The sequence below is a fragment of the Malaclemys terrapin genome, chromosome 2 (genome assembly GCF_027887155.1).
Source record: "Malaclemys terrapin pileata isolate rMalTer1 chromosome 2, rMalTer1.hap1, whole genome shotgun sequence".
NCBI classification, from domain to species: Eukaryota; Metazoa; Chordata; order Testudines; family Emydidae; genus Malaclemys; species Malaclemys terrapin.
Genome location: NC_071506.1, coordinates 151,475,136 through 151,501,578, shown reverse-complemented (window position 1 = coordinate 151,501,578; position 26,443 = coordinate 151,475,136).

Below are 26,443 nucleotides of genomic sequence, written 5' to 3'. Positions count from 1 at the left end.
TGCATGGCTCACCACCTGGTGGGGCATCTGAGGTGGGACTCAGGGGAGCACAAGTCTGGTGGCACTGAGGTGGCCTTAGTCCCTAAGCACCAGTGTAGTTGATATGATATCAGAGATATCGGTGGCTTATTAATCTGTATCATACATAATCACCCCCTGGCAACAGTATTCTGCTTATACCACTGAAGAGGGCTGCCAGGTGGATATTACTTGACTGGGAGCACCATTAGAAAGGAAAACAACTCCTAGTGGTGAGAAGTTCAAATGTGAGATGAAAAAATTAGCAGTCATCCTCCATTTGCAGGACTTGCTCTGTGTGTCCTGCACAGACAGCAGGTGCCCCTATACTACAATGATAGAGGCTGTATAAATACCTAGTTAGACTCAAGACTCAGAAATGGATCTTTTGTGGTCCAAAGACTTGACACGTACAGTCAGTCAATGAATCACAGGTAGACAGGTTACATAACACAGTTATGATTTGTATTGCAGTAGGGCCTAGTGGCCCCAATCAATCAAGGATTGGAGCCCCAGTGTTCTGCGACCTGTAAGATCTACAGTGAAAAGTTAATCCCTCCCCAAACAGCAAGTTCAGGTATGATCTAGAGCACAATGAAGATGTTTCTGGGTCCATAATATATTGAACCCATATTATACTGGTGCATTTGTTGTATGTGTATATATATAGGGTAATTCATAATAGTAATCGTAGATATATTGAAATAATGATCTCTAGAAAAATTATCACAAAAAAGGAACAAGTTTCACAAGGGCTGGTAGGGCCTATTAACCAGGAGTTACATATTGTTGTATGAAAGCAGAATTTCAACTTATTGCTAGAAAAAAACGTGCTTAGAAACATAACCCAATTTTATTGGCTGATTTCTCAAAATACTGCCAGCATGGTACAGTTTTTATTTGCTGAGTGGCCATTTGGAACTTGACTATGCTGACTACATTGGGCTCAGTTTCAAATCTCTCTTAATCCCCTAATGAACCTTTAATAAAGCTGGATTGACATTAAATCAGTACTTGGAAAGTTTATTAAAATAAAACAGGAGGAACCAGAAGATCAAAACAATTTTTGTTGTTGTTGTTTGTTCAAATATATGCTTTTCCCTCCCCTCCTCCCCCAGAAAATAGCAGCTCTTGGTAGGCAGCAGTTGTAAGACTTCCAAAAAATGTTTTAAGCTGGATTTAGGTTTAATTATATTTGCTGTTTTGGTGGTGGTTGTTTTTTATATTTTGAAACAGTTGTTTGAGCCGCATTGTTTCTTTCTTTTCTTTTTTTGATTTTTGATGGGAAAGTATGGAATAACATAGGGAAAGTGATGATGACTAATATGACAGGGCATGATGAAGTCCCAGCCATTCCAAATTAAGCAGGAGAGAAGACTGTCTCCTGCATAGACTGGAAATGGTCCCAGAAAGTTCTCTGTTTGCAGAGCCAAGCTGTAATAATAAGCAGTGCTATTCCTGCACTATTTTTTTGCCCAGCCCACCCTCCCACAATCTCCATGTTGCCCCCTCCTTTACCAGAAAGCACAGTCTGCTTCTGCATACAATGCATTCTGTACAATAACAGCTCTGTGCACCCTCTTGGCCTGTGTCACTAAGCCTTGAGATTACAGCACAACTGACTGACAGCAGTAAGAAAGGCAACTCAACCATAAACACCAGGTTCTACGACTGCTGATATTAATTACATGGTATGGTTATACTTAAGGAGACACCTGATCTCCACTGTCAACCTTGCCATTTCATAAGTGAATTACATCATAGTTTCAGTGATTGTTTTAGTAGAAAAGGATCCTTATTTTTGTTGGATTTTCTTTCCCCTTCCTGTGCTCTGAGTCTGTGTCTGAGTTTTATCCAGTAATTTCCCTGCACTTTCCCCCTTTTTCAAATGTGGTTTTAAGTTTGTATCATAAGAATTAATAATGAATATTTTGCGCTGTGCCTTTCATCTTCTGATTTCAAAGACCTTCAAAATTAATTTAGTTTTAGAATACACTTGTGAATTATGTATATGCACTATAAGTAGGTAATTATATATATGTGTTTGTATGCATTATAATACACACACACACACCCTTACACATTTTACATGAAGAAAAACTGAGGCAAAGAGTAGTTGTGTAATGTACCCCAGAATCCTATGGAACAAGAATGGCCGACAGAAATAGTATCTGAGGCCTGACTCCCAGACCCCTGCTTTAGCCATTAGACTACACTGCCTTCCCACTGAGTGCTATCATCCATCCCCTTTCCTCACGGCAGCCCCCACTCCCTGTGCATGGGATTGAAAGAAGGGGGACAGCACAGGACTGCTAACATTATTCCTACACTGCTGTTGTGCTGGGGCAACACGCTCCTGACCCATAGTGACCCCCTAGCTAAGTCTACAGAGCAAGCTGCAGCCATGGCAGCACATCTCGGAGTCTAAATCCACAGATTAGGGCTTGTGCTACAGTGTTAAGAATAACTATGTCCTTGCTGGTCAGGCTTGAGAGGGCGCTTGGGCTCTGAGACCTGTGGAGTGGTCACCAAAATGCTGGACAGGGGTGAGGGCCAGAATCAATTGCTTAGAGATCGGTACTTATGAAAATGATGGATGGATAGCACCTGCTAATGGCTAGACATAATTCTAGCAGCTACTCTTCACATTATTTTTCACCTGTGCTGCATCAAAACATTTCTGCCCATTTAGAGTGCCAGCAGTGCTGTTACAGCCCTAAAACACTTTCAATAGAAACTGTCAAATGGGCCAAACTGGGGTGGTGTCCTTGTACTGTGGACACATTGGGGGAAGAGGCGGAGGATGAAAAACAACTAATTCATCCTGAGGTATGATATTGCTCCCACTGGAATCAATGCAAGTTTTGCCATTCACTTCAACAGGAGCAGGCACTCTTATTTTTGTTCTCAGTTGTGGTTTAAACCTAGTTTTCTACTGGAGGTGAAAAGCTAATTCATTATTACAAATGTGCTTGATTTTAAACTAACTTTTTTCTACATTGTATTGGGCAGGGGGAAGGGAAGGAAAAATATCAATGGCAACCTATGATGAGTTTAGAAAAGGACATAGAAAACCAAAAACTAAAATTTTCAAAAGCTGCCACAATTGCAAATGGAGAGCTCAAAATGAACACCCTATAATATAATACTGTAAACCTACAGTACCTTGAGGAGTGGGAAAACCACATTTCCTGGTATGGTCACACAGTCACACTCTTTAGCTGTACATAGGTCTGGCTGGTTTGTCCTCAGATGCTACTCTTTGAACGGATAGCTAAACAATTAGTTTCTTTTCCTTTGCTTTGCAGTTCTATAACCTATGTCAAACCCTCCTGAAAATGTTTCTGGCTTTAGCAAAGCCACAAATTGCATGTTAAAAGGAAGCTGGAGAGGGTGGTAAGGGGGAAACTAAAAGTCATAGGGTTGTTTCTTCAGATGGCGTAAATTGATGTAGATCTATTGACTTAGACAGAACTATGCAGATTTCCATGAGCTGAAGATCTGACTTATTGCCTCAGTTCAGCTTGCTGTATGGCATGGTTTTAGTTTGATTGTAAGCTTTGCTTTTTGAAAGTGCTGATGCGGGCCTAGAATTTGGAGAGGAAAAGTGGCAGTATGTGCATTTAAAGAAGAAAAACCAAAATAAATATAAGTCAATGTAGCTAAAATTAGTCAAAAATTGCCTGTCACCTTTTAATTTATTTGTTTGTATTCTGTGCTAAATGTGACTTCGGCAAATTACACACACAGTTCCTTTTTTATTGTGTTTATAAGAAGTTAGGGAGCATGTGGGAAGGGAAAGTTATTTCAAGAACTAACATCAAAGGAGAAAATGGAAAGGGGAGATAGCTTGTCATTTTTGTTCCTAAGAGAGAACCTGTATATAGATCTATCTGTGTGAGACCCTGCTGTTACAATTTGCAAATGGTTTTGTTTGATCTGCCTAGGTTTGCCCCCTGCTTGGTTTTAGGTTCCAGTGACTTTCAGAATGAAACACAAAACTATCCAACTTGGTTTCTCATTGGATGTATGTGAAACCATGAATTTGGTATGGTTTTGATGTCCAAGCATAAATTGTAATTACCCATTGTGTTGTGGTAGTACTTAAACCCTGATCAGGGACTGGGGCCCCATTATGCTAGGCTTTATACACATTCCTAATGAAAAGATGGTCCCAGCCTGTTAGTGTTCTGGTCCTTCAACAGTGCCTCTTTGGGTTGTAGTGTGAGGATATAAACACAAAGAACCATGCCTTAAGCAACAGCAGCGAGAGAAATTCCTAACCAGGAAGTCACAACATTTATTAACTGTAACATATCCTGGTCCTCTCTGGTAACTTTGGAGGACTAGGAACTCTATAACCACATCACATCTCCTTTTCTTTACAATGAATGATTAAAACTTAAATTTCAAATTAGTATGTGTATATATACACTGCAATTCAGAATAAACTTAACATTCCTTAAAACTATTTACATTACTATGGCCCTTTATCAATTGTATTTAAATAGTCATGAGCAGTACTCTAAAGAGCAAGTCTTTGTGAGGGGCTGGTTAGTCTTCCAGACATGTTCTCACTTCTGTTGAGTTTGTGTGTGGAGTTCCTGGTGGAGTGGCTCACTTTCTGACGGAGGACCTGCAGATCCCTGATCCTCTCACTGTTGTATTGGGAAATATTGTAAATGAACCTCATTCCTTCGGAGAAGCCCTTTTGGAGTCTCTAGTAGGATCTGGGAGTTTCTGCCAAGTTCCAAACAGTTCCAAATGGCTGGGAGCTTTTGAGCCAAACTTTGTTCCCTAGTCTTAGTTCAGATATTGTTTTAGTTCTGTGCTGAACACTGAAGTTTTGTGGCTGCTGAATTTTTACTTCAGCATCCCATTTTCAAAATTCCTTCAGTTTTGGCCATTTTTACGAAGCTCCCCTCTGCAACACAACCCGTCCTCTCTGGTGACTGTGAAGGACCAAGAACCCATAACCACTCCATAAATCAGGTTGTATACTCACACCAGGCCTGGTTACTCGAGTGGGACACTCAGTAGCACCCTAAAGGGGATGAAGTCTCAGCCCTCCAGCCAAATACCTTTGGACTCTTAACCCTTCTGGGGTTCTGAGGGAACACACAAACTAATTAGGAGCAGGAAAATAAATGAAGTAAAAAGAAGTATACAGTCAATCTCAGCTGGACCACTGGCCTCTCTTCTTTCAGTGGGACCTTGGACAGGCTCAAGGTCTCCTTGTTAACCAGCCCTCTTCCTCTCAGGGGACTTTGGCGTTCTTTTAAGCAAGGGCATAGTCTCCGCTCTCTGCCAGGTCTCTTCCTGGGAGCTGGAAACCTCAGAACTCTGTTCTCTTGGAGCTGAGTTCCCTCCCTCTTGAACAACTCCTCTACTCTTGACTTGACTTGCAGGTAGGGTAGGGCAGGGTCACTCCAGCCCAGAGCAAATCCTTAACCTCTTCCTGACTGATGCTGGGTTTATACACATTGTCACACTGTCTCAAAGAGTTTACAATTAAAGTAAGAACTTACATCCTTGGTTGTTCAAAACTTCCTCCAGGTTCAGCTGAAGTGTTTAAACTCTTGCAAATGTGGACTGAGTTCCTACTGGCTCTTCTTTGAATGTTGGGCAAGTTAAAAGGTCTGTGAAAGCCCTCAGTGAATTGGGCCTAGGCTATCTGGAGGGTCAGTTCCTCCTTCAGGACCTGGTCTGTCCTCAGAGATCTGTTTCTCAGGAAAAATGTGTTTATACTAGGGCTGTCAAGTGATTAAAAAAATTAATCGCCATTAATCGTGTGATTAAAAAAATTAATCGCGAATAATCCTGCGATTAATCGCGCTGTTAAACAACAATAGAATAACATTTATTTTAAATATTTTTGGATGTTTACTACATTTTCAAATGTATTAATTTCAATTACAACACAGAATACAAAGTGTATTTGCTCACTTCATATTTATTTTTTATTACAAATATTTGCACTGTAAAAAACAACAAAAAATATTTTTCAATTCATCTCATACAAGTACTGTAGTGAAATCTCTTTATCATGAAAGTTGAACTTACAAATGTAGAATTATGTACAAAAAAACCTGCATTTTTTTTTGGTTACATAACTGCACTCAAAAACAAAACAATGTAAAACTTTAGAGTCTACAAGTCCTACTTCTTGGTCCTACTTCTTGGTCAGCCAATCACTCACACAAACAAGGTTGGTTACAATTTGCAGGAGATAATGCTGCCTGCTTCTTGTTTACAGTGTCACCTGAAAGTGAGAACAGGCGTTTGCATGGCACTGTTGTAGCCGGTGTCGCGAGATACATGCCAGATGCGTGGACATGCTTCCATGCTGATGATGGGTTCCGTTTGATAACGATCCAAAGCAGTTCAGACTGACGCATGTTCATTTTCATCATCTGAGTCTGATGCCACCAGCAGAAGGTTGATTTTCTTTTTTTGGTGGTTTGGGTTCTGTAGTTTCCGCATCAGAGTGTTGCTATTTTAAGACTTTTAAAAGCATGCTCCACACCTCGTCCCTCTCAGATTTTGGACGGCACTTCAGATTCTTAAACCTTGGGTTGAGTGCTGTAGCTATTTTTATAAATCTCACATTGGTACCTTCTTTGCATTTTGTCAAATCTGCTGTGAAAGTGTTCTTAAAATGAACACGTGCTGCTGGGCCATCATCTGAGACTGCTATAACATGAAATATATGCAGAATGCGGGTTAAACAGAGCAGGAGACATACAATTCTCCCCACAAGGAGTACAGTCACAAATTTAATTGACACATTATTTTTTTAACGAGCATCATCAGCATGGAAGCATGTCCTATGGAATGGTGGCCAAAGCATGGAAGGGGCATACGAATGTTTAGCATATCTGGCATGTAAATACCTTGCAACTCCGGCTACAAAAGTGCCATGCGAACGTCTGTTTTCACTTTCAGGTAACATTGTAAATAAGAAGCAGGCAGCAGTATCTCCCGTCAATGTAAACAAACTTGTTTGTCTTAGTGATTGGCAGAATAAGAAGTAGGACTGAGTTGACTTGTAGGCTCTAAAGTTTTACACTGTTTTGTTTTTGAGTGCACTTATGTAACCAAAAAAAATCTGCATTTGTAAATTACACTTTTACAATAAAGCGATAGCACTTTAGTACTTGTATGAGGTGAATTGAAAAACACTATTTCTTTTGTTTTTCATTTTTACAGTGCATATATATGTAATTAAAATAATAATATAAAGTGAGCACTGTGCACTTTGTATTGTAATTGAAATCAATATTGAAAATATAGAAAAACATCCAAAATATTAATAAATTTCAATTGGTAGTTTATTGTTATCAGTGCGATTATTTGTGATTAATTTTTGTAATCGCGATCAATTTGTTTGAGTTAATCGTGTGAGTTAACTGTGATTAATTGACAGCCCTAGTTTATACCTGGCTTTGACACTGACTTCTGTATCCTTGGGCAAGTTCTCTTCTCAGCCATCTGAGAATGCATATAGTGCTTTTAAAGTGGATATAACAATAAAACACCTACTCTAAATAGGAGTTGGGATGATTAATTATTTCAGAAATGAAGAGTCCTTGGCACCTCTCAGGATCTGGCCACTGATGTTTATAAAGCATTTTGAAGAAAAAATATTATATGAAGCTACTGGCAGGAATAAGCTCTGAGCATCCCTTGCTTTTTTGGTTTAAGTCATACTCATAATTTTGTCAGAGTTTTATATCCATTCCTAACTGTTGTAATTCTCATCCTTGCATAAATGCAGTAATTTATTTTGAATGAGGATTGAAACTCTCTTAATTTGATGATCATTCATTTGAACTTCACTGTGTGCATGTTTCACCATCAAACAAATTCATTATAGATTATTTATAAAATGCTGGCTTTCTCATGCAATAAGCAAGAAAATCAATATGAACATTCAACCACAATATTTATACAAATCTATAAAAACTAAGCAAACAAAACCAAAATATGATTTGTGCCCTAAGTTTAATATAGTAAATAGATTGTAATATCATATTTGGTATTAAAATAAAAAAGCTGGAAAGGAGTGCCCTATTTTTCTTTTGTTTGAAAGTGCCACATCATGAACAAGTATTTTTATAGGAACTAAGTTAAATAATACATGTTTTGAGGCTTAGATGGAAACATTTCTGACATTATGCAGGGCTATTATTACCGCAGTAACCCTCCAAAACCAGCCATCAATTTTAGCAGCTAAAGTGGTGAGTAGACTGCAGCAAGACAGAATTTTCCTCACCTAGGTTTTGTAGTTTGCACCTATGCTTACTGAGGAAAACAGAGAGAGAGAGATGGTTGAGGCAGGCCTATTTGCGGTTGTTTCTCACTGCAGCTGCCAAAATGAGCTGGATCTTTTGAGTCTGCCTTGTGATATAAATAGCAAACTTTTACATAGTATTTTTTTCTTGTTTGCTTAAAAAAATATGGGCTTGTCTACATGTTATTGGCAAAGCGCAGTAGAGGGGTAAGAGTTGTAAAGCTTTCTAATGTTTTGCATTCTAACTGCCCTGTGTAGACCCTGTTGACATGCGCTAAAATGTTGTCCAACTTCATTACCGTGAACTAAGTACCTTTTAGAGTGTGCCAGCAGGGTCTACATGGGGCAGTTAGACCTCAGAACATTGGTGTGCTTTACAAATCAGTCTTCTGGTGCCATGGTATGTACATAGGCGGCGGGTTATATTCTTTTGTAGTGCTTGAGCTCCAGCAATATTCAGGGCCAGGGCCAGCCTTAGCAAGAGCGGGGCCCGATTCCTGGGGGCGGGGCTTGCCGGCGGCTGGGGTCGCGAGGTTTGGGTCCGGGCCGGAGCTGCTGGGGCCGGGGCCAGGCTGGAGTCGCTCGGCCCGGGGCCGAGCCGGCGTGCCGGGGCCCGAGCCAGAGCTGGCGGGGCCCAAGGGGCTCAGGCCGGGGCCGCTTGGGCCAGTGCCCCAGGGCCTGAGCCGGGCCGGGGGTGCTCGGCCGGCACCGCTCGGCTGGGGCCAGGGCCGGCGCCCCGGGGCCTGAGCCAGAGCTGCCGGGGCCTGAGCCAGAGGTGTTCGGGCCGGGGCCGGGCCGGCGCCCCAGGGCCCGAGCCGGGGCCGGGGGTGCTCGGCCGGGGCCGGAGCCGTGGGGCCATGCTGGGGGTGCTCGGCCGGAACTGGGGCCGCTGTCCCGGGGCCCATGCCGGGCTGGAGCCAGAGCCGCCAGGGCCGCGCCGTGCCTCCCAGGAGCCCTCCTCGCGCCCCCACCTTACCTGTTGCTGCCGCCGCCTGCCCCTTTTCAGACTTCCCGCGAACATCTGATTCGCGGGAAGCAGGGGAGCGGGAGGAACAGGGGGCGGAGCATTCAGGGGAGGGGAGGAGCGGGAAGTGAGCTGGGGGCGGAGTGGAGAGCTGCGGGGCCCTCTTAGGCACGGGGCCCAATTCAGCCGAATCGGCTGAATCGGCTTAAAGCCGGCCCTGCTCAGGGCTGGGGGCCCTGATATTTGGAGCTGGGTCTCTCCCCTGGCCCTGCCTGGAGCGGGCCCCGGCCCCCGCGTCACTCCCCCCTGCCCTGCAGCGTCCCTGCCTGGAGTGGGTCCCGGCCTCCACCTGCCACACCCCCTCTGTGTGTACCTCCCCCCGCGTCCCTGCCCGAAAGAAAGCAGCGCGTGCCTCTCCCATGCCTGCTTGTGCTGCCGGCGTAGCACATTCCTAGGTGGAGCCCTGCTCCAGGCAGCAACTGCTGTCTGCTGCCCCAGGGTCCTAGTGCCCCCCATTCACTAATGGCAAGGTTAGGGTTACCATATCTCATAAATAAAAAAAGGGGACCCTCCACGGGCCCTGGCCCCGCCCATTTCCCCACCCCTAGCCCCGACCCCAACTCCGCCGCTTCCCCACCCTAACTCCGCCCCCTCCTCCCTTCCACTCCCAGCCAGGGGGAAAGGGCTGCCCCAGTGCTACCGGCTTCAGGGTTTGCCGGGCAGCCCCCAGACCCTGCGCCCCCAGCCGGCGCTTCCCCAGCGCAGCTGGAGCCCGGGGGGGGGGATGCGCCCAGCCGGGGGCGCAGGGTCTGGAGGCTGCCCAGCAAACCGTGAAGCCAGTAGCGCTCGGGCTTTGGGCAGCCCCTATGCCTCCGGACCCTGCGCCCCCAGCCGGGCACTTCCCCTCCCGGGCTGCCACCCATGGGCATGTAGACAAGCCCTAAGGTTCTTGTTACCAATATACACAATAAGAACTGGATTCTCCACATGCTTCACCTGTGGAATTCTGGTTGAATGGAAATCTGTGTGTGAAATAAAAATGGATAAGGAATAGAGAGATATATTTTTGAGTAAAGAATTTTAAACTGAGAGTTAAGCACAAATGTCTTGTTTAGATGAATGGTACCTTCTTTGTAATACACTTAAGTCAGTCAAATGTGTGCAGAGTACAAAACATAGCAGTTTAAATTTGCAAGAGAAAGATTCAAGATAACTATTCCCCCCTGGATCTGGTTCCTATGGGTTTATACTGCCTTGACCCAATTCTTCTCTTCTCTGGCCAGATATATCAGAAGCCCCCTCCGCGTATTGAGACAGCCTCCATTACTGAATTGTGTCCTGAATTTCACTCCATTTTGCTGTGACTTTGAATGTAGCCAGAATCTCAAAGTGAAACCAAATATTGCCAGGTTGAAACCAAACCAAACAGCTGAATTGTTATATTGGGTTCTGCATAAAATCATTACTTGTCTCTCTGCTCACTTGGAACCTTTTAGCAAACGGGTCTGCACATAGTCTGCCTGGTTTCATTTCTTATTATGAAAGTTTCTAAAAGCTCTAATGGTCATACCCTAGAAAACATAGTTTTGTATGAGACACCCTGATAAAACGCTGCTGCTTCTTTTTCTGTACCTCTCAAAAATGCTTGGTTTTAATTTTCAAAGATGGCATAATAATAAAGTAGAGTGGTATTATTTTAGCAAACATACAAATATATGGCATTTAGAACATAAGAACAGCCATACTGGGTAAGACCAAAGGTCCATCTAGCCCAGTATCCTGTCTTCCAAAAGTGGCCAATGCCAGGTGCTTCAGAGGGAATGAACAGAACAGGTAATCATCAAGTGCTCCATTCCCTGTCGCCCATTCCCCCTTTCTGGATAAGGGTAAGACACCTCCCGGCAGGGCAGACCCCCACATGCCCTGGCAATGCACAGACCCACACGCCATGGCAGATACTCTGTCCCTGGGGAGGGGGTCTCCAGAGCACTTACTTGTAATCCTCTATGTCCTGAGGAGGACTGCTGTAGTGCTGCTGCTGTTGGAAAATTTTGCTGCTGTACCGAAGCCAAAAGAGGCTCCACGTGGCTCAGTACCAGGTTAAATCCTGGGAACTGGGGAAGGCCAAGCATTCAGCACCCTCCACAACCCCAGTTGGCCATTGGATGCCAGAGACCCCAAGTAGGCAGAGGAATGAACTGATGTTCCTCAGCTGGTGTCTTTCTCCCTTGCTGCTGGGACTGTCCTCTTTCACTGTCAGCCCCATCAACTTCCCCCACCCATTGAGGCAAGTGGGTGGCATTTGTGTTTGTATTTGGTCCTATCTTCTCAAGAGCAAGATGGAGCCAGTAAATAGAAGCAGGCCTCCTCAGTCTACTTTTTGTTCAGCTGATAGAAACCAGAAACTAAGGTGGCCTCTCTTCTGCCCATTTATTTATTGATTCTCCAATATAAAAAGTGCAACAATATTAACAATATCTATTCAACATCTGGAAATAGCTTTCCCGCATAACCATAGTCATATGTCTCTTAAGAAATAAGTCTAAGGATGCCAGGGATTTGATTAAAATCTGAATAAAGCTCAGGGCTTTTCACCTGCATTTTTATGTACAACATGGCTAGTCTGGTGTGGAACTCCATGAGAGCACATTTCAGTTAAAGTTTTGCTGGACCCTAGTCAGCATTAGTATTAGAACTTCAGCTGAAAGCGCACTACCGATTTCAAGTTATGCTGCTAACAGCCGGACTCTTTCAGCAAGGCTTCAGAAGGCGGGTGTAGCAGAGTTCAGCATGAGTACTAGTAATTATTTACTTCATAGCTCTTCTGTCTGCAGGATGTTATTTATCATTATTTTTGTTACTTTATTTCAGAATTTATTTTTGACATAAATAACATAAATAAATTCTGGGCCTCATCACATACTAGAGTGTGTGAGTGGCTCACAGCATGCCATGTAAGGCAGGGAAATACTTCTGTCCCCATTTTACAGAGAGGAAATCTGAGGCACAGCAGTTAAAGTGTTTGCCCAAGGTCATACAGGAAGTCTGCAGGAGAATCAAAATTGCCTGATTCCTACTCCAGAGCATTAACCACAAGATCATCCTTCCTCTCAATGAAGTAACTGAGGTTTTCCTGAGTAAGGAGCTGAGCAGGCCGTTTTAAATATTTATTGTAACAATCTTTATGTAAAGGATTTCCAAGGCCAGGGCTTGGAATGGGCTGGTATGCAGTTACAGTATACCAGCAGCTCTCTGAAGCTACTATCTCATTTTCCAGAATTTTTTATAATAAGTTTCTAGCTGTTATGGTTGTGAAGAAAATCTCAGAAATAGTGTAATCAATGCAGAGATGTCTATCTGAGTCTGCAGTGAACCTGGCACAATAGCTCAGACTGGTGTGACCTGCCCCATTCATTTCAGTGAGGTGTTAACGCATATGGCCAGAGATAATCATTTAAATGTCTAATGTAACTATTTCATTTCTTATGTAACGCTTTGTCTACACTTAACATCTTTGCTGATATTGCTTTAATGGTATAGTTCTACCAGCAAAGCCTCTGAGGGTACATGGGTAGACAGGCTCACACTAGCTTTGCTCAAGCTAGCATGCTAAAAATATCAGTGTGGATGTTGCTACATGGGCAGTGGTGTGGGCTAGCCACCTGAGTCCAAGCCCACGCGACCCCCCAAGAGTGTGAGTTTGGATGGCTAACCTTAGCTGCCACCCATGCCACACCATCTACACTGCTATTTTTAGCACACTAGCTTGAGCAATGCTAGTGTGAGGCTAACTGGGCTGGGAGGCACATTCCCAGTTGCAGTGAAGACATACCCCTAGCGTAGATGCAGTTATAAAAAAGTGCTTTTTCTGGTGTAGCTTATATAGCGGTTAAGTGAGTGAAATAAGCTACAGTAGTAAAAGCACTGTTTTGCCAGTCTAACAGCATCTATGCTAGTGCTTTTGCTGACACATCTATGTCATGAAAAAAAATCACTCCCTTAATTGACATAGCTATGCTCGTCAAAGTTTCTAATGTAGACCTCGTCTAAGAAAGGAGCCAGACAGGATCTGCAAAATTAACCATGAGTGATGTATCATTTTGGTACCACAAATGTGTGGCATTTGGAAAATACCATGACTTATGTGTCTTTCCCAGTCAAGGAGGAGACAAGTCCAAGGAGTTTAGGAAAACTTATGGGCATGTTCAAGCCACACCAAGGGGAGGTAAGCTCAAGGAGTCTGCTGGAACTCAGTGTCGGAGATTCAGAGAGCGCACACAACCATATTTTGAACATCTGTGCAGTTTACTGTGAGTGGTGTCTCAGACATGTTGGCAGTTCACATGGGCTCAGTTTATTTTGTGCATGGAGCTTGGGAGAATTCCGCCCCCTGTCCAAGGCTTCTGGGCATAGAGTGTTTTCTATTAGGTCTATCCAAAATGTTGGTTGTTAACAAGTAGCAACTCAATGGTGTTTGTGAAACTTTGGAATAGAGTTGGAGTGACTCTACTGAATCCCTTCCATCTCCATGGGTATGTGATTTATGGCTTTGGGTGGAGGCAGTTTGAAACTTAGAATTCTGGGCTGATTTTTTCACTTCAAACATTTGGATTTGTTCATATATGCAACTGAGAGCAATAGACCTGGGTTGTGGTTGTGTTATAAATTCATAGATTCTAGGACTGATGTCAGTGAGATTTTTGCCATTAATTTCAATAGGATTAGGATTTCACCCGAGGAGTACTTGCAGGTTTGGGCCCGACCTTCTCAACTTTGTGGGAAGACATTTTTTTGTGGCCTTAAAACCAGGCCCTTGTGTCACTGTAGATGGTAATGACTTTCATCTGAGGGTCTTGCAGGGTTTTACCAAACTCCCTCACAATTCAGTTTTGTTCAAGTAATGATTATTCCATTTTACAGATGTTGAAACTGAGGTACGTATGGGTTAAGCCACTTGTTCAAGGTTACACAGAGTCAGTGGCAAAGCCATGAAAAGAAGCTCAAACTCTTGCCTTCCACCACACAATTCTCCCTTCCTCGGAAGCTATTACAAGAGAGATTCACTCCTACAACCCCTGGGAAAACTGAAATCTGAACCTAGACCTTAAATTGTTTGTGTTAGGCCATGCTGACAAGGATAAGGCATAGTTTTAATTTCTTTTGGGTGCTTATTTGGGGTTTTTTTTATTGCTTCCTCCTGATCTTGAATCTACATTTTTCTGCTTTGAGCTCCAGTGCAACCTTTTCTTACAAACTACTTTCCATTATGGCTCCACAGAGTGCTGAATGCTGAAAAATCTCCAGTAACTCACTTGGAAATGGGTTAGGGTGTTGGATTTGAAAGGCATTGAGGTTAAGTAACTACTGAGCTGCAAATACATATATAAACCTACAGGCAAAAAAAGGATGGATTTTATTTTCCCCTTGGAAGTTGGATGGGGGTGGCTGTAAATCTTAAAGCCAAATTAAGGGTTAAGTAGTATGGAACACACATTGTTTCAAATCCACTTTTAACAGGGACACTAAAGAGCTTTTTTTGTTAATTAGAACTTTTTTCTGTGAAGCCTCTCTGAAGTATCCATTTACCCTCTTAGCTTCTAATGCATTATGCACGGGTCTCTCCGAAGGTCACAACTGCCTGGGGAGAATGTATTTCCTTTGTTGCATTAGCAGAGTTTATAGCCCTGCTCATATTTGCCTGAATCTTGTAGGAAGAATCTCTAGTACCAAGGCTTTGAAGCGGTGAGGTGCTGAGAGCTCTCAATCCTGCTCAATAGGAGTTGATGAGGCTCAGTGACTCATAGGATCAGTCTCTAGGCTCCTTGTCAGTAGGTGTATGAGGCTGCATGAAGTAATTTTTAAAAGCAAAATTCACTTATGGTATTGCTATTGTCTGCGAACCTGATAATTACAATAATTTTTTTGTTCATCTAGCCGCAGTGAAATCTGCTGTTTATGGCACTGGCTTCTGCTTTAGGAAGTGGTGCCGGAACTGCAGCTCCCTAAAAAAGATCTTGAGAGCTGCCTGGCAAGGTTTGTAAGAGAAGAGAGTTCCTTACAGTACATTTACATTTTTTCCTCCTTAGCAAATCGCAAGATTCCTAGCCAAAAAGGGAGGAGGGAGAATTGGAAACCTATAACTCAGTGTAAAATAAAGCAGATCCATGTGGTTACTCTGTCAGCTATCTCTTTCCTCTCACATCTGGTAACAATCAATAGTGGGTGAATATAGGAACCCACATTGTGTGTTGCATTTGTGTGTGTGTGTGTCAGAGTCCCAGTGCTCCCATTCCATTTTGAAAGCATCTGCTCTTTATTAGGGAGCTGCTTGGACATGATTATTACCAGCATTCCAAACAAACAGCACAACTGCTCCCCCATGTTAAATACTGAATGTGTGTGAGTGAGTGTGAATAAACGGCACTGCCAAAAAGGACAGTGAGTCGTCTAAGTCTATGGAGGCCATCGTGCGCACACACTGGATTTAGTGTTTATTATCTGTTATCCCATTTAATCCTGTCTAGATGGCTCTGGAATTTCAAATGAACACCCCGATTGATAAAATGTAATTGGATAGTACTTTGCTTTAGGGAGCTTTTGAAAGGGACATTGCGTAACAATGTTTTCTCTATTAAACTTTCTGTGCTTCTTGTATTTCAAAAGGGAACTCGGTTTGTTTTTCCTTTTTCTTCTTCATTTGCTATCTTTCTTGCCTAATGTGTCCTTTCAGCAGTGACAACAAAAATCAGTAAGGCCAGGGTGGACCTTCAGGGTCACTACTGAAGCTATTTGGTTGAGTAATATTTGAGCATCATTCTTGTGTTGCAACATCAACCCTGGAGCATGTGATTTTAATCATTGCAGCAGCTTAAGAAAGGACTATTAGATGACACAGCAAAACCAGAATGTTCCTTTTTGTGTCTTTTTATTCCATGACTGCACACATGTTGAGTTTCACCACCACCATAAATAATAATGTCTTGGATGATGGACACTAGGAAAAGCCCAACTGTGTGGTGATGAATTTATGGGAAGCTAAGTAGCTTGTTTCAGCAAGAATCAAGAATTGCGTTAAGACAAAAAACTCTATTTAGTTCCCCCATCCAATAGAAATTGACATGCAGCACTCTGGGACAATGCTGTTCTTCTGTCTGATGAGAAGGCAAGGAGGATTGCAGGTACTCATCTGAAATGGAATAATGGTAGACAGGGCTGGCTCTGGCTTTTTTGCCGCCCCAGGCAAAAAAGCCTCCCGCCGCCCTGCCCCACCCCGTGGGGAGCGCTGCAGGGGAGGGCGCCGAGCCCGGCTGCGAGCCCGCTCTCCCCGACCGGCCAGAGCGCCGGGAGGAGGGCGGAGAGCCCGGCCGGGGCTCCACTCATCCCCGCGGCCAGAGCGCTGGGGGAGGGTGGCGAGCCCAGTCGTGGCCCTGCTCTTGGGCCGGAGCATGGCGCCGCCCCCCTCCAGGTGCCGCCCCAAGCACATGTTTGGTGGGCTGGTGCCTGGAGCCGGCTCTGATGGTAGAGAGTGTTGTTAAAAGATATTTGGATACAGATTGCAAAGTCTGATGGATGTTAGGTCAGACTACATTATGCTACTGACCTTATCCATTCACTGGAGCTGGTCAAATGTTTTGAGGGAATGAGTCAATTTCAATGACATTTTTGCCAGGAAAAGATTAAAACATTTCATTTTTACAATGATCAAACATTTCAATTTATTTACTTTTCACATCTCTGTGTGCATGTCTCTCTCTCTCTCTCTCACACACACACTTGAATAAAATGTTAAAAACAAAATGAAATGATTTGATGGTGCCACATCAATTTTTTTTTCAAATTGCAGCTTTTGTTCCAATTTGGAATGATCCCCTTCCCCCCAATGCTGGAATTTCCTGCGGAACAGAAATTCTAGTTCTAAACCAGCCCTACTATCCACATAACAGAGGACATGAAGTTTCAGTAATTCCTGCAGGTGAAGAAATTTTCCTCACTAGATAAGTGAACCAAATAACTTTGGGAAGTCCTGGGTTGGGTACAGGACGCTGGTGGTGGAAAATCTATCCAAGGGTAGCACTAAAGGACAGAATTTACATTCAAATGTCTCTCCCAAAACAAAATGCACTAAATATAAAAATTGTAGTTGTGTCTTTTCCTCTATTGATGTCAAAGTACTTTACAAAGGAGGTCAGTATCATTATCCCCATTTTACCGATGGGGATATTGAGGCACAGAAAAATGAAGCGACTTGCCCAAGGTCACCCAGAAGGCCAGCGGCATAGCCAGGATTAGAACCTAGGTCTTCTGATTTCCAGCTTAGTTCACTGGACCATACTGCCTCATGTATTGAATTCTGAAGTGTATACAGTTATACATACTTGGCTTTACAGTGTCTTGTAACATGTGCATTTGTTTTTACCTGTGCAAAGTGTGCATAAAATACAGGCACCAGAGAATCATAATCATAATATGTTACAGTTGGGATAGAAAATAAATTGGATAATTTGAATGAGAAATAATATCATAAGGAAATGACGGGCAAAACAACTATTGTTTGGCAGTTCTGAGCTTACACTTTGATATACAAAGAAGAAATATAAATGCAGTGTTTACAATATTACTGTGTATACTTGGAGTTGGGATGAGAAGCATTTTATGTTTATTCCAACTCTGATCTTAGTATGTGTTAAGTATGATAATAGACCTTAATTCTTGTATTAGGGCCTCTTTTCATTTAAAAAACAAACAAAACAAAAACCAAACAAACCCAAAGAAATACAGCATGTTGCTGCGTTTTCTTCTTTCAGAAAATATTTGTCCTGGCATTGGCAGGAAAACTTTCATAATTCATGGAAAGCACAACTTGTGCCCATGCCTGCTCCACTGACCCCAAAAGGGCCAAGATGGGGCCTTGTCTCTGGAGTGCAGGCAGGATTTCAAGTATGGGTCTGATGCTGCAATCAATAGGATCCTCAATGGGCGTTTTGCCTAGTTGGACTGCAGGACTAAGTCCTATATCAGGCCTGCATATATCACCATGGCTGTCTGCTAAATATATGGGCAATAAAGTGTCACAACTGGGATGTTGGCCATCTGACCTAATGGTTGGCGCGGGAGTCAGGCTGGGTCAGATACCAGGAGAGCAGAGTCCAAAACAAGCTAGAGGGCAAACTGAGATTCATGTGTCAGGAGGCATGCAGGGGCAGGGTATCAGGGGATTAGGACTGCAGGGGAATCAGTCCTTAGCAGCCAAAACCTATTTGCATGGACAACTTCCTGTGTTTGGTTCCCTGCTTCTATTTAAACCAACCAAGGTTCAAGGAGTTTCTCCAGTCTGATTCAAGGTCTGGAGTCCTCTGTCATGGGAGACAGGAGAGATTCCAGAAGACTGGAAAAGGGCAAATATAGTGCCCATCTATAAAAAGGGAAATAAAAACAACCCAGGTAACTACAGACCAGTTAGTTTAACTTCTGTGCCAGGGAAGATAATGGAGCAAGTAATTAAGGAAATCATCTGCAAACACTTGGAAGGTGGTAAGGTGATGGGGAACAGCCAGCATGGATTTGTGAAGAACAAATCATGTCAAACCAATCTGATAGCTTTCTTTGATAGGATAACGAGCCTCGTGGATAAGGGTGAAGCGGTGGATGTGGTATACCTAGACTTTAGTAAGGCATTTGATACGGTCTCGCATGATATTCTTATCGATAAACTAGGCAAATACAAATTAGATGGGGCTACTATAAGGTGGGTGCATAACTGGCTGGATAACCGTACTCAGAGAGTTGTTATTAATGGTTCCCAATCCTGCTGGAAAGGCGTAACGAGTGGGGTTCCGCAGGGGTCTGTTTTGGGACCGGCTCTGTTCAATATCTTCATCAACGACTTAGATATTGGCATAGAAAGTACGCTTATTAAGTTTGCGGATGATACCAAACTGGGAGGGATTGCAACTACTTTGGAGGACAGGGTCATAATTCAAAATGATCTGGACAAATTGGAGAAATGGGCTGAGGTAAACAGGATGAAGTTTAACAAAGACAAATGCAAAGTGCTCCACTTAGGAAGGAAAAATCAATTTCACACATACAGAATGGGAAAAGACTGTCTAGGAAGGAGTACGGCAGAAAGGGATCTAGGGGTTATAGTGGACCACAAGCTAAATATGAGTCAACAGTGTGATGCTGTTGCAAAAAAAGAAAACATGATTCTGGGATGCATTAACAGGTGTGTTGTGAGCAAGACACGAGAAGTCCTTCTTCCGCTCTACACTGCTCTGGTTAGGCCTCAGCTGGAGTATTGTGTCCAGTTCTGGGCGCCGCATTTTAAAAAAGATGTGGAGAAATTGGAAAGGGTCCAAAGAAGAGCAACAAGAATGATTAAAGGTCTTGAGAACATGACCTATGAAGGAAGGCTGAAAGAACTGGGTTTGTTTAGTTTGGAAAAGAGAAGACTGAGAGGGGACATGATAGCAGTTTTCAGGTATCTAATAGGGTGTCATAAGGAGGAGGGAGAGAACTTGTTCACCTTAGCCTCTAAGGATAGAACCAGAAACAATGGGTTTAAACTGCAGCAAGGGAGGTCTAGGTTGGACATTAGGAAAAAGTTCCTAACTGTCAGGGTGGTTAAACACTGGAACAAATTGCCTAGGGAGGTTGTGGAATCTCCGTCTCTGGAGATATTTAAGAGTAGGTTAGATAAATGTCTATCAGGGATGGTCTAGACAGTATTTGGTCCTGCCATGCGGGCAGGGGACTGGACTCGATGACCTCTCGAGGTCCCTTCCAGTCCTATAATCTATGAATCTATGAATCTGTCAGAGTTGACTTTCTAGTTCTGGGGACTGTTAGCAGGTCTCTGGTTGGCAGTTTTGAACTTACTGGCTTCTAAGACCCCTGAGAAGCAGTATTTGAGACTCACAGTACTTGACACCAAGCAATGCTCCTCATGTCCCTTTTGACCCCAGGGAACCATAGCCTTGCCAGGTTGCTCCTGTTAGGAGAAGATGATGATGATAGAGGTGAGTAATTCTTTGGTGCAATCCTGTTTATTTACAAAGAATATACAGTCCTATTTCCCTCAACACAGTAGGAACAAACAGCAGGACGCAGTTTCCTTGCTCATAATTCCAAGCCTTTCCAGTCAGCACTCTGCCCAAAAGAAGCTCTTTCTCTTGGCTTCTTCTCAGGGTCTCTACCCATGCTTCTCTGGTGTTCTGCTTCTCACATATAGCCACCGCCCTCCAAAACAGTGCTGTGTTTGCAAGCCCTATGCTGTATTTGCAATCATTTCCTAGGGAAACCCCTCATGGCTCAATCTCTGCCCAGGCCTTGCATATGGCCAGTGCTTTGAACAATGGCTTCTAGTGTTTTACCATTTTACTCCATAAAAAAAGCTCTCCATAAAAGAGCTTAATTTCTTCTTCGGTTTACCCGGAATGAAAGGTGGCTAATTATCAGTTTCAGTGAGGTCTGCGATTGCCTAATAATCAAAGACATGCTTGCTGGCAACTACCAACACCATCAAGCATCACAATACTTTGTCTTTCATCTGGGGATCTCAAAGTGCTTTGTCAGCATACATTATTGAAATTAGGCCAGATTTCTCTGAAGTAGGTAGGAGATTTTGTGCCATTACTTTGGAGATTAGTAAACTGAAACACAGGTTATGTTTTTTGGTGATATTTCGGCAATGAGACTATGAATTTATGCCTGATATTGAGAGGTGCTGAGGCCACCTGCAAATCTACACGAGCATTATACTCAACACTTCAGAAGCCCTTAGCAAGTTTCTGTTGTCATGCCAAGCTGCATGAAAATAACCTCACGTTGCAAAGCTTCGTGGACAAAATATATAACATCCAAGAGAATTACTGAATTTGGACAAGGGTGAAATTCTGTCATTGCTAAAAAAAAAGACATTTATATAGTGTCTTTCATGCTGAATTGTCTTGAAATATTTCATAAACGATTTATACATATATGACAATGCTAAAATGCAGCCATCTACCGACCTGGGGTCAATGGTGACAGTGCCTGGTGCCCAACGGGGGGAGAGGGGAAATTTTGTCTGGGAACTGTAATTTTTTGGAAAGTTTAATTTTCACTATCCATACAGAGCAGACTGGGCCTTGGGGCAAAATTTTCATATGTGGGCACCTAGTCAGGGTACCCAAATCCATCCTTAGGCGCCTCTTATAGGTGTTGATTTTCAGATATGTTGAGCACCTACATTCTTGCTTAGTTCATCCCCAAAAGTGACTTTGTGGCACACCTATCCATAACTTTAGGTTAGAAGTAGCTGGAGGAATAACATTTAAATTGATCCCACTTTTGCATACTTATTTATTCATTGTAGAAAGTGGCACATCCCATATAATATCCCAGAACTTTAGAATTATTCCTGTCCTGCAGAAAATTAGTAATATGTCTCAACAGGAACTTAGTGTTATTGAGTGGAACTCAGCCAACAGGACAGGAAATCCCATTCAGGACAAGTGGAATTGTAGGGCTCCAACACTGTGCTATTGCTATTGTCTGCTCTGGGGCATAGTGCTCCTTCTTCAGAGAAACATAGATCATTTGAACTTCTGTGGGTAAGAGGATTTTATTATTTTAAGTGATGCATACTGTGTTTTAGAGGAGGCTAAAACAGTGCTACAGTTTTAAATAAATAATCCCTTGTCCTTTGGCAACACTTCTGATGTAGATGGTGTTACCTATGAGCAAACAGGGGTATATCCTGTGCGCATATTTGATTTCTAGGCAGGAAAACTTACTTAAACATTGTCTGTACAACAGGATGTGCCTGTAACCGTGCCTTAGTGGGTCACAACTGAAGATGCCAAATTCAGGACTATCTGCTGAGAAATAGGGCAAACACAAGCCCAAACTGGTGGTTATTCTTTTATAAGATATACCAAACCAGCCACAAAAGTAAACTCCTGTTTCACCAGACTGGCTAACAAGAAAACATAAAAGCAGTTTCCTCAGGCATTCCAGTTCTTATATCACCACCAAAAACACTGGATTCAGAGATGAGTGGTTCTTTACAACCAGTCTCATCAAATAATAGGTTTTTCTGATCCCAAAAGACCAGCCACACACCCAGGACAATATATAACTTAGATCTTACCCCAAAATCACGCTGATGCCAGTCCTTTAGTATCTAAAATCTAAAGGTTTCTTTTTATAAAGAAACATGAGAGTTAAAATTGGTGAAAAGAATCAATTACATACAGTAATTGCAAAGTTCTTGGTTCAGGCTTGTAGTGGTGGAATAAACTGCTAGCTTAAGTCAAGTCTCTGGAGTACATCCACAGCTTGGATGGGTCATTTAGTTCTTTGTTCAGAGCTTCAGTTTGTAGCAAAATTCCTCCAGAGGTAAGAAGCAGGATTGAAGACAAAATGGAGATGTTTCCATGGCCTTTTATAGCTTTTGCCATGTGGAGGGCATCCGATTGTTCTTACTGTGGAAAATTACAGCAACAAAATGGAGTTTGGAGTCAATGAGCAAGTCATAAGAACGCAAGAACGTAAGAATTCATAGATTCTAGGACTGGAAGGGACCTCGAGAGGTCATCGAGTCTAGTCCCCTGCCCTCATGGCAGGACCAAATACTGTCTAGACCATCCCTGATAGACATTTATCTAACCTACTCTTAAATATCTCCAGAGATGGAGATTCCACAACCTCTCTAGGCAATTTATTCCAGTGTTTAACCACCCTGACAGTTAGCAACTTTTTCCTAAAGTCCAACCTAAACCTCCCTTGCTGCAGTTTAAGCTCATTGATTCTTGTTCTATCCTTAGAGGCTAAGGTGAACAAGTTTTCTCCCTCCTCCTTATGACACCCTTTTAGATACCTGAAAACTACTATCATGTCCCCTCTCAGTCTTCTGTTTTCCAAACCCAACAAACCCAATTCTTTCAGCCTTCCTTCATTGGTCATGTTCTGAAGACCTTTAATGATTCTTGTTGCTCTTCTCTGGACCCTCTCCAATTTCTCCACATCTTTCTTGAAATGCGGTGCTCAGAACTGGACACAATACTCCAGCTGAGGCCTAACCAGCGCAGAGTAGAGCGGAAGAATGACTTCTCGTGTCTTGCTCACAACACACCTGTTAATGCATCCCAGAATCATGTTTTCTTTTTTTGCAACAGCATCACACTGTTGACTCACATTTAGCTTGTGGTCCACTATAACACCAGATCCCTTTCTGCCGTACTCCTTCCTAGACAGTCTCTTCCCATTCTGTATGTGTGAAACTGATTGTTCCTTCCTAAGTGGAGCACTTTGCATTTGTCTTTGTTAAACTTCATCCTGTTTACCTCAGACCATTTCTCCAATTTGTCCAGATCATTTTGAATTATGACCCTATCCTCCAAAGCAGTTGCAATCCCTCCTAGTTTGGTATCATCTGCAAACTTAATAAGCGTACTTTCTATGCCAATATCTAAGTCGTTGATGAAGATATTGAACAGAGCCGGACTCAATACAGAGTCCTGCGGAACCCCACTTGTTATACCTTTCCAGGATTGGGAACCATTAATAACTACTCTCTGAGTATGGTTATCCAGCCAGTTATGCACTCACCTTATAGTAGCCCCATCTAAGTTATATTTGCCTAGTTTATTTATAAGAATATCATGCGAGACCATATCAAATGCTTTACTAAAATCTAGATATACCACATCCATCGCTTCTCCCTTATCCATAAGACTTGTTATCCTATCAAAGATACTACCAAAGGTCCATCTAGCCCAGTATCCTGTCTACTGACAGTGGCCAATGCCAGGTGCCCCAGAGGGAGTGAACCCAACAGGCAATGATCAAGTGATCTCTCTCCTGCCATCCATCTCCACCCTCTGACAAACAGAGGCTAGGGACACCCTTCCTTACCCATCCTGGCTAATATCCATTAATGGACTTAACCTCCATGAATTCATCTAGTTGTCTTTTAAACGCTGTTATAGTCCTAGCCTTCACAACCTCTTCAGGCAAGAAGTTCCACAAGTTGACTGTGTGCTGTGTGAAGAACTTCCTTGTATTTGTTTTAAACCTGCTGCCCATTAATTTCATTTGGTGGCCCCTAGTTTTTGTATTATGGGAACAAGTAAATAACTTTTCCTTATTTACTTTCTCTACATCACTCATGATTTTATATACCTCTATCATATCCCCCCTTAGTCTCCTCTTTTCCAAGCTGAAAAGTCACATGTTCATGTCCAGTTTACCCCAGTTATTGCAGGAATCATTACCTACACTCCAGGCAGCACGTTTACATGACAGTCCACTCAGTGTAGCTGGGCATCTCCCATGGTCCACTGTCAACCAAATGTTCCTTAATGAAGCACTTAATTTGAATAGTCCCTCCAAGATATGCTGGGCATTACCTTGTGGGTGTTACCCCAGGAGCAGACATTTGAAATCCAAGTATAGAGCCAATACTTAGAACTTCAAATACAAAAATGATGCATGCATACAGATAGCATAATCATAACCAGCAAATCATAACCTTTTCATAGCACCTCACTCGACAACCTTTGTACAATATTTGCTGCAAATATACAACAGTGGTTGCAACAGTGATCTATATGGTCATATTTTAATCAAATAATGTCACACCTACATAAATGTATTTTTTTCCATGTGGACTTTGTGCTTCAACTGATGCATAAAATATACTGAGGGCCTGAAATGACCCAGTGTGTAAGCAATTTCTTTTTCATGCAGCCATTATGTAACAAAATAGCCATTTTTGCTCTATTTCTAAAATAGATGCAGAATGTTCAATGATTTTATTTATTAAGGAAACAAAGACAATTAAAAAAAGTTGTGGAACCAAACCCATCACTTTACTTATATTTTTGTAAAAAAACATTAGCTTCTTATAATAGCTGGATCACATCCTCATCTGATGTAAATTGACATGCTCCATTCAATTACACTGAGTCTACACCAATTTTCATCAGCTAAGAATCTGGCCTGTTGACAGTAATATATGTTTTCCCACAAAAATAATTCAGGTTTATGGTGAAAATATTTATAAAGACACAGGATTTTTCTGCTATATATCTATAAGTTTATAATAATAATAATGAATTATGAACAGGGTATATTGTAAGTATGGCAATGATTGTAGATGAATGTTTTTAGTCTATAGTAATATACCCACATTCTTTTAAGCAAATGTGGTTTCTTTTTAAATTAAATGATAGGGTAGGTGCTGACGTTAGTCTCATTGTGAAATCACTGTGTTGTTATATGACGGTGGTGGATCTAGCCCTTAAAAATAGCATAGAGAATTAGCAATGCAAAGCTAGCTATATTTTAATGTGGGTTTTGAAAGTTTTCCTGCATACTGTTAAGTGACCTAAATGTATATAGTAATATTTGCTGCTGTTAAAAATGATGTAATTTTTTTCCAGGTACATTTATAAAAGTGTTTACATAGCATACGAGATCAGAATGGGCCCTTCATGCCTGGAACAGCTTTTGAACAACTCTGGCAGCTCTGTCTGATCTTTATAAAAATTCACGTAGGGTCAAAATTGGGCTTTGGGTGGGGGGCTCCATGAAAGTTGTGAGGAAAGAATCCTTCCTGTTCAACTCACAGAGGTCATGGAGCTTCAGTGAAGCCCCTTCCAAAGATCTCCTTCCAGCCTCTGGGTAGTGATAAAAAAACACAGCACCACCAGGGATGGATTTTTGGGGGTAGCATATTCATATCAGTGTCGATCATGTGGGACATCTCCATGCTCACGCCCAATAGCAATCATTGTGTTGATATACTCAGGGCTTGTCTACACAAGGAAACTTGACTGAAAAAAAACAACTATTCGGGAATAGTTCCCTGTGTGGATGCTCTATGCCAGAATAAAAATCATTTTTATTCTTAAATAGTGTATCCACACAGGGAGCTATTTCAGAATAACTGTTCTGGTCAATTTGCCTCTGTAGAAAAGCCCTTAGGATAAGTGTAACCAAATTGCCTGTATTTCCCTGTTCAGCCCACTCATGGAGCTTTAGTGGTGGGGTGGATCTTGTGTGGACCTTCATGCTGTCTGGGGCAGGGGCTGTTTCTTTATCTGTGTTTTGACAGTAGCTAGGACAGTGGAGTCCTACTCTTCACTGGAAATTCTGGGTGCTACCACATTTAAACATTTTTT